The 10,854-nt window shown below is 38.6% G+C and overlaps 1 protein-coding gene and 1 long non-coding RNA gene across 10 annotated transcripts in view; both read right to left on the bottom strand.

The window, feature by feature from the left end:
* The window catches only part of LOC108784856, a 19,907-nt gene extending 9,837 nt beyond the window's left edge, over positions 1 to 10,070 (bottom strand). The window contains exons 1-2 of the long non-coding RNA XR_001941095.1: positions 9,953 to 10,070; positions 6,557 to 6,560 (exon numbers count right to left, since the gene is read on the bottom strand). This is a non-coding gene — a long non-coding RNA (uncharacterized LOC108784856). The remainder of the gene's footprint in view (positions 1 to 6,556; positions 6,561 to 9,952) is intronic.
* Positions 1 to 10,854, bottom strand: part of PTPRM (protein tyrosine phosphatase, receptor type M) — a 606,372-nt gene that overhangs the window by 559,208 nt on the left and 36,310 nt on the right. The window lies entirely within an intron of this gene.

Here is a 10,854-nt window from a genome sequence, read left to right as displayed (position 1 = left end):
ACACTGCATATGTAAATATTGCATTACACCAAATATTTGCCGTACTGGTCACAGCAGTAGACTATGTGTTCAATATCGAAGGACGATATCTTGGTTACTGTAAAAATGTGAATTGTGAAAAAAAAACTTTTAAAGCAGCTAACACAAGCATTAACTGCTGACACAACACATTTTACACTCAATTTGAATACTTAGAAAATGAGTCTGTCTCTTCATGGTCATTTCAATTTCCAGGTCTCTGATTCTAGCATTAGGAAATGAAATGGTTGTCTAATAAAATTACTCAATTTGTAATGCATTAAATTTATAGTTAGTACATTGAACCTGACAATCTTGCAAAATGATATAGAGGGGTTGATTTACTAACCTTATAAACACACCATGAACGTGTATACACCTCTGTAGTGTGTTCCCTCCCAGCATGATCTATGGGAGGAATCGAAACACCTTTGTAGTGTGTACACACCCAGCAGGTGTGTTGTGCAAAGCCCTGCAATGAATTGCAAGGTAATGTGGTGTAAATTAGCTCTATGTTATGTTGCTTGCGTTGATGAATGCAGGAATGTAAATGCATGAGCTAACCATTTTTGTCTAAACTGTGAAGCAGCATTATATATGCATCATGTGCATGATTTTTCCATATATGGCATTAGTGGAAATATGCTTTTAGAGACTTTTTGGTTGATAAATACGTTTTGCTGTGTGAAAATCACACACACCTGGTGCGTGCGTGTGTTTAGGTTAGTAAATCACCCCCAGAGTGTTACCATTTAAGATGTTATTCAGACATAAAGGGGGTGATTTACTAACCTAAACACACAAACACACCAGGTGTGTGTGATTTTCACACAGCAAAACGTATTTATCAACCAAAAAGTCTCTAAAAGCATATTTCCACTAATGCCATATATGGAAAAATCATGCACATGATGCATATATAATGCTGCTTCACAGTTTAGACAAAAATGGTTAGCTCATGCATTTACATTCCTTGCATTCATCAACGCAAGCAACACAACATAGAGCTAATTTACCCAACAACATCTTGGAATTCATTCAGTGCTTTGCACAACACACCTGCTGGGTGTGTACACATTACAAAGGTGTTTAGATTCCACCCATAGATCATGCTGGGAGGGAACACACTGCAGAGGTGTATACACGTTCGTGGTGTGTTTATAAGGTTAGTAAATCAACCCCAAAGAATTGGCTTTAATTAGTAATCCATACCATGGCTCTGGACAGATATCATTGTCTTTCATCACCTGTTGCTTTTTTATGTCTATTAGAGATTTTAGCAATGGGATCTCATCACTGAAGTTTAGGTCCCTGTCTTCGATGATGTCTATTACATTGTTTAGTGATACTGCCACACCTCTCTTGCTGGATTTTCCCTAATGTAAAATAAATAAAGAATCTAGACATAAATAGTCTCATGAGATGTACATTTGTATGACTTATAAAAAGATGTCAAAATTGTATCTTGTATCACAGTACACAAATCCATGTGCTAACCACAAATAAAACCAAAAAATGTTTTGAACGCTACCCTTTTTTTCTTCAGTGTGTATGTATAGAGTGCAGAAATATGCAGTTGGCAGTACATATCTTTCCAAACCTTACTATCAAGACACCTTGCTGGGCTGTCCTAATGTTAAAGCTTGCCTGCCTCTTCATTCATCCTGCACATCACTATTGGTCAATGAGACTGCCATTCAGATTCACCAAACCAGCTTCTGCTTCTGTTGTTCCCAAGCAGATATGGATTTATCTTCAGGCATGTTAAGCAGTGACTATACATTTCACTGGTCGAAAATTCGCCTGCTCTGTGGCTCCCTTGATTTCCCAAACTTTTTCAGTACAGAAGGGGCACCATTCTGAAGTCCTGATCTGGGTGCATAAATTATCCCGTCCAGGGTCTCCAAAGTTAAACAACAGTACATGCTTCACTGTCAGACTCCGAATGTGCACTGAGTATAAAGCTGTGGTATGTGATTGACTGTTTTGTGCACAGTCAAGCATTTACTGTGGGACACTGGAGACACTAAAAACCGGTGGATCATAATCATTCAGGGAACCCCTTTATGGGACACATTGGTGGTACTACTCTGCCGGCTATGAGTGATATGACAGAAACATTGAACAATGAGATTGTATAGTGGCAGCCTCTTGAACATGGTAGAAGGGAGATGTAAATAGGCAATGGTGAGAGCAAAATATGTCAACAATTCTGTTTCTACAGGTTCTGGTTCTCAACTCTTAAAGGAAACATGCACTTATTAAATTATTAAGGTACGTGTCTGTCTCTGGCATCAGTACTTTGAGTCATTGACCAAGAAAAAGCATTCCGATGAAGAGGGTCAAAGTAAAGTCAGGGCTCTTAATCACACTTGTTACAGTTGCTCCAGAGCCGTAGCTAGCTCCTTTTGCACCCGAGGCAAGAACAGAAAATTGTGCCCCCCCCCAATAGACTTGTGCGGTATGTGACATCATGTGCCCCGCCTCCAAGATAACAGCGCACATGCTCAGCATGCTCTGGTGGGCAAATCCAAAATAGCATAAAAATGTGTCTAGTAATATGTGTGCATGAGTGTGTGTGTTTGGTGGGAAGGGGGTTGTGTGTGTGTTATTATTATTTTCTTTTTTTTTTACTGTTGGGGGGTTTCAGTGAAATATCAGGGGTTTAAAAAGTCATTCTAGGCAGCACAATTCGCCTCTGGGCTCCATAGGTAATTCAAATTGGCCAAACACAGTCTGATTCTTGAACATGATTTCTAATTTAAACATTTCTTGCAATGATCAGACAACTATCCAATTGTATAGGGCTTCTTTGGGGGTTAGTGATAAAAGTTTTTGACCATTATAGTTGGTTATGTTCACCATGTTTAGCAATTTTCCTGCTTTTTGGAAAATCTCAAAAAGAGCAGATACCAAGTGTTTCCTTTCATATGGAGAAATGGCAACAAGTACCAACAAGGGCATGTGCCACGTACACCAGTCTAAGCAGAGTATATATCAGTTAGCATATCAGTCTAATAATATCATATTATGGTCGATTCAAATGGTGCAGCAATACTTTTAAGGTTAGCCACACATACTGTATCACCACCAATTGTTTTTGGTGCTGTACTGGTTGCCAATGCCTAGGCTAAGGGAACTTGCAATTTAAAATTTCAATGTCCAACCATAACTTTAAGGGGTTTTTGAGTGGATCATGTTCAGATTCTAAACAATTATATTTCAGATGATATGAAGTTCTAAAAACCTTCAAAGAGTATTAAATAAGATTATTTGTTTTGTCTTTTTATGTCTTTTTGTGCAGAAGTAAGCCAATTCCCCACACCTCTCAACCAATTGTCTCTCTATATATGCACCTAACCAGCGTAAACCATGCCCGCAATGTTTAACAGCTCTCAAAAAACTTTTGTGTACTCTCATTATTACAAATATGCCAAGTACTAGTAGAACATAAATCATTACTTCTCTTACTTCAGCATTTTAGCAACAAAAAAGGTTCAAGGTGAAACGCTTGTAATTTAAAATTATAGTCTGTACTTCTGTTTCATTACTTTTTTTTTTGCCAAGCCCTCAAGTCAAGAAAACTGATGCATATGAATTGAATGCAAGCAGGCAATGCATTAATGACTGGTGTAAGGCAGCAAAACTGAGACACATAAGATGCAGACTGACATTAATGGAGAAATGTGCCTGTGGTCATGCACAAGGGGGAAAAAAACAGACCCACCTGCTTCTTGCCTTTAACCTAGGTTTAAAATCAGATGTCAGACAAGATTAATTAAATGCCTCCAGTTTGATTCTGTTCTGCTGATAGGAGAAACACATTTCCATAATGCAAGGAAGCATTTATGTGGGTAGAAAATTGGTCTGACATTGAGGCAAGGTTTGTTGTATTGTGAAGCTGGCTGTGCGGTGCTTGTCACTGCAATTACTTTCTACTCAAGTGCTTTGCTTTTTAACATTTTATTATCCTCACAACAAAACCCTGGAAGCAATAATTATTTATTATGTTAATGGAAAAGCTTTCTTTCTTCCCGACATTATGCCAGCCATTAAATACTTGCTGTGTCCTAGATATACATAAGGTACATTCAGTTTATCCAATTAAGAATACAAGTAGTAAAAGCAGTTGACTACCGTAGTAACAGATTGAAGAAGCATCCAATTTGTACACAGATTAAATTTCTTTACCTAGAAACATTTGCAATTGTGTACACACCCAGCAGGTGTGTTGTGCAAAGCCCTGAAGGAATTCCAAGGTGATGTTGGGTAAATTAGCTCTATGTTGTGTTGCTTGCGTTGATGAATGCAAGGAATGTAAATGCATGAGCTAACCATTTTTGTCTAAACTGTGAAGCAGCATTATATATGCATCATGTGCATGATTTTTCCATATATGGCATTAGTGGAAATATGCTTTTAGAGACTTTTTGGTTGATAAATACGTTTTGCTGTGTGAAAATCACACACACCTGGTGCGTGCGTGTGTTTAGGTTAGTAAATCACCCCCAGAGTGTTACCATTTAAGATGTTATTCAGACATAAAGGGGGTGATTTACTAACCTAAACACACAAACACACCAGGTGTGTGTGATTTTCACACAGCAAAACGTATTTATCAACCAAAAAGTCTCTAAAAGCATATTTCCACTAATCCCATATATGGAAAAATCATGCACATGATGCATATATAATGCTGCTTCACAGTTTAGACAAAAATGGTTAGCTCATGCATTTACATTCCTTGCATTCATCAACGCAAGCAACACAACATAGAGCTAATTTACCCAACAACATCTTGGAATTCATTCAGGGCTTTGCACAACACACCTGCTGGGTGTGTACACATTACAAAGGTGTTTAGATTCCACCCATAGATCATGCTGGGAGGGAACACACTGCAGAGGTGTATACACGTTCGTGGTGTGTTTATAAGGTTAGTAAATCAACCCCAAAGAATTGGCTTTAATTAGTAATCCATACCATGGCTCTGGACAGATATCATTGTCTTTCATCACCTGTTGCTTTTTTATGTCTATTAGAGATTTTAGCAATGGGATCTCATCACTGAAGTTTAGGTCCCTGTCTTCGATGATGTCTATTACATTGTTTAGTGATACTGCCACACCTCTCTTGCTGGATTTTCCCTAATGTAAAATAAATAAAGAATCTAGACATAAATAGTCTCATGAGATGTACATTTGTATGACTTATAAAAAGATGTCAAAATTGTATCTTGTATCACAGTACACAAATCCATGTGCTAACCACAAATAAAACCAAAAAATGTTTTGAACGCTACCCTTTTTTTCTTCAGTGTGTATGTATAGAGTGCAGAAATATGCAGTTGGCAGTACATATCTTTCCAAACCTTACTATCAAGACACCTTGCTGGGCTGTCCTAATGTTAAAGCTTGCCTGCCTCTTCATTCATCCTGCACATCACTATTGGTCAATGAGACTGCCATTCAGATTCACCAAACCAGCTTCTGCTTCTGTTGTTCCCAAGCAGATATGGATTTATCTTCAGGCATGTTAAGCAGTGACTATACATTTCACTGGTCGAAAATTCGCCTGCTCTGTGGCTCCCTTGATTTCCCAAACTTTTTCAGTACAGAAGGGGCACCATTCTGAAGTCCTGATCTGGGTGCATAAATTATCCCGTCCAGGGTCTCCAAAGTTAAACAACAGTACATGCTTCACTGTCAGACTCCGAATGTGCACTGAGTATAAAGCTGTGGTATGTGATTGACTGTTTTGTGCACAGTCAAGCATTTACTGTGGGACACTGGAGACACTAAAAACCGGTGGATCATAATCATTCAGGGAACCCCTTTATGGGACACATTGGTGGTACTACTCTGCCGGCTATGAGTGATATGACAGAAACATTGAACAATGAGATTGTATAGTGGCAGCCTCTTGAACATGGTAGAAGGGAGATGTAAATAGGCAATGGTGAGAGCAAAATATGTCAACAATTCTGTTTCTACAGGTTCTGGTTCTCAACTCTTAAAGGAAACATGCACTTATTAAATTATTAAGGTACGTGTCTGTCTCTGGCATCAGTACTTTGAGTCATTGACCAAGAAAAAGCATTCCGATGAAGAGGGTCAAAGTAAAGTCAGGGCTCTTAATCACACTTGTTACAGTTGCTCCAGAGCCGTAGCTAGCTCCTTTTGCACCCGAGGCAAGAACAGAAAATTGTGCCCCCCCCCAATAGACTTGTGCGGTATGTGACATCATGTGCCCCGCCTCCAAGATAACAGCGCACATGCTCAGCATGCTCTGGTGGGCAAATCCAAAATAGCATAAAAATGTGTCTAGTAATATGTGTGCATGAGTGTGTGTGTTTGGTGGGAAGGGGGTTGTGTGTGTGTTATTATTATTTTCTTTTTTTTTTACTGTTGGGGGGTTTCAGTGAAATATCAGGGGTTTAAAAAGTCATTCTAGGCAGCACAATTCGCCTCTGGGCTCCATAGGTAATTCAAATTGGCCAAACACAGTCTGATTCTTGAACATGATTTCTAATTTAAACATTTCTTGCAATGATCAGACAACTATCCAATTGTATAGGGCTTCTTTGGGGGTTAGTGATAAAAGTTTTTGACCATTATAGTTGGTTATGTTCACCATGTTTAGCAATTTTCCTGCTTTTTGGAAAATCTCAAAAAGAGCAGATACCAAGTGTTTCCTTTCATATGGAGAAATGGCAACAAGTACCAACAAGGGCATGTGCCACGTACACCAGTCTAAGCAGAGTATATATCAGTTAGCATATCAGTCTAATAATATCATATTATGGTCGATTCAAATGGTGCAGCAATACTTTTAAGGTTAGCCACACATACTGTATCACCACCAATTGTTTTTGGTGCTGTACTGGTTGCCAATGCCTAGGCTAAGGGAACTTGCAATTTAAAATTTCAATGTCCAACCATAACTTTAAGGGGTTTTTGAGTGGATCATGTTCAGATTCTAAACAATTATATTTCAGATGATATGAAGTTCTAAAAACCTTCAAAGAGTATTAAATAAGATTATTTGTTTTGTCTTTTTATGTCTTTTTGTGCAGAAGTAAGCCAATTCCCCACACCTCTCAACCAATTGTCTCTCTATATATGCACCTAACCAGCGTAAACCATGCCCGCAATGTTTAACAGCTCTCAAAAAACTTTTGTGTACTCTCATTATTACAAATATGCCAAGTACTAGTAGAACATAAATCATTACTTCTCTTACTTCAGCATTTTAGCAACAAAAAAGGTTCAAGGTGAAACGCTTGTAATTTAAAATTATAGTCTGTACTTCTGTTTCATTACTTTTTTTTTTGCCAAGCCCTCAAGTCAAGAAAACTGATGCATATGAATTGAATGCAAGCAGGCAATGCATTAATGACTGGTGTAAGGCAGCAAAACTGAGACACATAAGATGCAGACTGACATTAATGGAGAAATGTGCCTGTGGTCATGCACAAGGGGGAAAAAAACAGACCCACCTGCTTCTTGCCTTTAACCTAGGTTTAAAATCAGATGTCAGACAAGATTAATTAAATGCCTCCAGTTTGATTCTGTTCTGCTGATAGGAGAAACACATTTCCATAATGCAAGGAAGCATTTATGTGGGTAGAAAATTGGTCTGACATTGAGGCAAGGTTTGTTGTATTGTGAAGCTGGCTGTGCGGTGCTTGTCACTGCAATTACTTTCTACTCAAGTGCTTTGCTTTTTAACATTTTATTATCCTCACAACAAAACCCTGGAAGCAATAATTATTTATTATGTTAATGGAAAAGCTTTCTTTCTTCCCGACATTATGCCAGCCATTAAATACTTGCTGTGTCCTAGATATACATAAGGTACATTCAGTTTATCCAATTAAGAATACAAGTAGTAAAAGCAGTTGACTACCGTAGTAACAGATTGAAGAAGCATCCAATTTGTACACAGATTAAATTTCTTTACCTAGAAACATTTGCAACAAAGCTTATAAGAAGATCAAATCCGCTCTATGTTAATGCAAGTGTTTACCAGGATAAGTATGAGTACGGATGTATAGGTTACATATTATATTCTGGACATAGATAGTTTATGCACTAAAAGCCTTTGTCATAAGAAAATCAGTGAAGTAAATTTTCCATTCCTGTCATTCTCTTCGTAGTGCCCTTCCAACTCTTGTTTTTCTTACTTAACCACTTCAATAGCGCCATACTATAAAAACAATGGTGGAGAGGTAGATGCTATATACTGGTGCGCAGTTTATCAGTAATGCTGCAAAAGACCCAAACACTGTCATTTGCACAATGTAATATCTCGTAATCACTGTGAACCAATCTACAAACAAATATTAAGCCTATTCACAACTAAGGAAGCACTGAATGGCCTGATAATGATGGGGTTAAAACAGGCTGGTACTCAGGTGGTTAAGATCACACAACAATATTATAAAAAGAAGCTGTAAGATTATCAAAAAGAGTGGACTATGCATTTCCTAACTTATGATCTTATGACTTATTATTAGGGATGCACCGATATATCGGCTGCCGAAACATATCGTCCGAAAATGGCACTTTTGGCATAATGCCGAAAGTGCCATTTTCTGGCCGATAAAGCGTTGCATCTGTGTATTCTCTCCTCCACGCTGGGCACTGCTCTGTGTCCCAGCGGGGAGAAGAGAAACTGTGACAGTCGGCCGAGCGCTGTGTGAGCAGCCTGCATCTCTCCTCCCTGCACCGCTCAGCCTCCTGTCACAGTCCGCCAGAGGGGTGTGTGGGTGGAGATAGGCCGCGCTGTCAGAGGAGGCTGAGCTCTCCTCTCTGCACCGCTCGCTCAGCCTCCTGTGACAGCTGTCACAAAGGAGAACCAATGCAAACACTCAGTAATCAGTGATCGCTGAGTGTTTGTACATAATTAAGGACAGAGTATGGTTACTATATCCTCAATTATGAATGAATGGGAAGTGATCTACATCACCTCCTGTTCATTCATAGTTGTGGTTATAGTAAACACACTATCTTCTCATGTTATGAATAAACAGGAACCTCTAATATTTCCCCAAAGCCCCTAAAAATAAAGTAAAAAAATAAATATTTATTGCAAATAAATAAATAAAAATAAAATATTTTTAAAAATGTGAAAAAGTTTAAATAAAAACATTTTCAGTTTCGGCCTGACATTTTTTTTATTTTGGTTTCGTTTTTGATATTTGAATTTTGTTTTAATGTAATATCCTATAATATACAGTATCCTAGTAAAGATAGATGTATATAAGTAATGCAAGTTGAGATTTTCCTTCTGCATTGAAATTTTATTATCTTACTAGTGTTATTCCCAACATGAGGTCCGAGAAGAATCTTGTTTCTAACAACAGAAGCAGAGGCAGTTCTTGACTCCCTCTGCTAACAGTCACTTTGATGTTTCCACCTTAACAGTTCTGTACCTCCCCAGAGTATCGACCAGCTGACAAGTGTCTTTGACAAGTACCTACTGTATGGACAACTCTCCATGAGCGATATAATCACCAAGTACAAACTTGATACTCTGCTTGTACTGGTAAAATGTTGATTCATAAAAGAATAAGAGCACTTTAAAACAAAGTATTGATTGTATCTCTGAGGACATCAGATGGATATCTGGTTAAAGGGCCCCACCACCAGCAGACTTTGCATTTGTCCATTGGCTAGATAAGGCCTAAGCAATATAGATAGGCCACATTGTTTTTGGCTTTATTATACCTCTGAATTTACCTCTGTGATTGCCGCCCTTATTTGTCAGTAGAGTCATTCCTCTCTCATTCGCATTGTGAGTTTTGGCAGGGCCCTTCCCAGGTGATTAAAGGGATCAAATGGTTTTTGTTTCCCCTTGTCTTCCTATATTTAAGTATTTGATTAATCCTTCTTAATCAGTGCTTCACCTACAGGGCTTATCCCTGCCTTACTAAAGCCCATTGTAAGATTGACGTATGAGTGCTGCCAGCATTTGCTGCAGAGGTTGAAGGGGTGGGGGGTCAGTATGTCAGTGCTCAGACCCTACGTTGGACACTGCATCAAATTGGTCTGCATGGGTGTCTTTTTTTTTTTTTAGCATATCAATTTTTATTGTTATTATAGCAGGTTACATAGTGATGACACATTTTCATAAAGAAATCAGAATGTGTTCACAACATGTGGTGAGGATAAAATACAGGATCATATACATTGCCGCAAATTTAACATGCGTGTGTATAGGCAGTGCTGGAAAATAATGGTGGCCACACAAAATATTGACACTTTGGGCCCAATTTGGACATTTTCACTTAGGGGTGTACTCACTTTTGTTGCCAGCGATTTAGACATTAATGGCTGTGCATTGAGTTATTTTGAGGGGACAGCACATGTACACTGATATACAAGCTGTACACTCACTACTTTACATTGTAGCAAAGTGTCATTTCTTCAGTGTCGTCACATGAAATGACATAATAAAATATTTACAAAAATGTGAGGGGTGTACTCAATTCTGTGAGATACTGTATATGAACAACTAACACTGAATACAACCACAGAGCCATACTTATCTCAGGGTAACTGTCGGCAATAGAATTCCAATCTGATCACTAGAATTTTCCGACTTGAAACTGGCCAGGAATATATACATAGATTAGAAGGTGCACAATGGTCACAATTGAGTAAAATTCATCCAACTTGTAAACGCATCCATAAAAATAAAGATCACACTGTCCCATTCCTGTTGATTGTGGCTGCTTTGGGTGACAATTTGTATGTTTACATATGCCACTTGACTCCCCCCCCCCCCCCCCCCCCCCAGCGCCCCTACGGTGGGTGTGCCCAGCCCCGCCAC

The sequence above is a fragment of the Nanorana parkeri genome, unplaced genomic scaffold (genome assembly GCF_000935625.1).
Source record: "Nanorana parkeri isolate BGI_ZX_2015 unplaced genomic scaffold, ASM93562v1 scaffold7, whole genome shotgun sequence".
NCBI lineage: Eukaryota > Metazoa > Chordata > Amphibia > Anura > Dicroglossidae > Nanorana > Nanorana parkeri.
The sequence above is the reverse complement of the archived record's forward strand: the minus strand, read 5'-3'. Positions and strand labels throughout refer to the sequence as shown.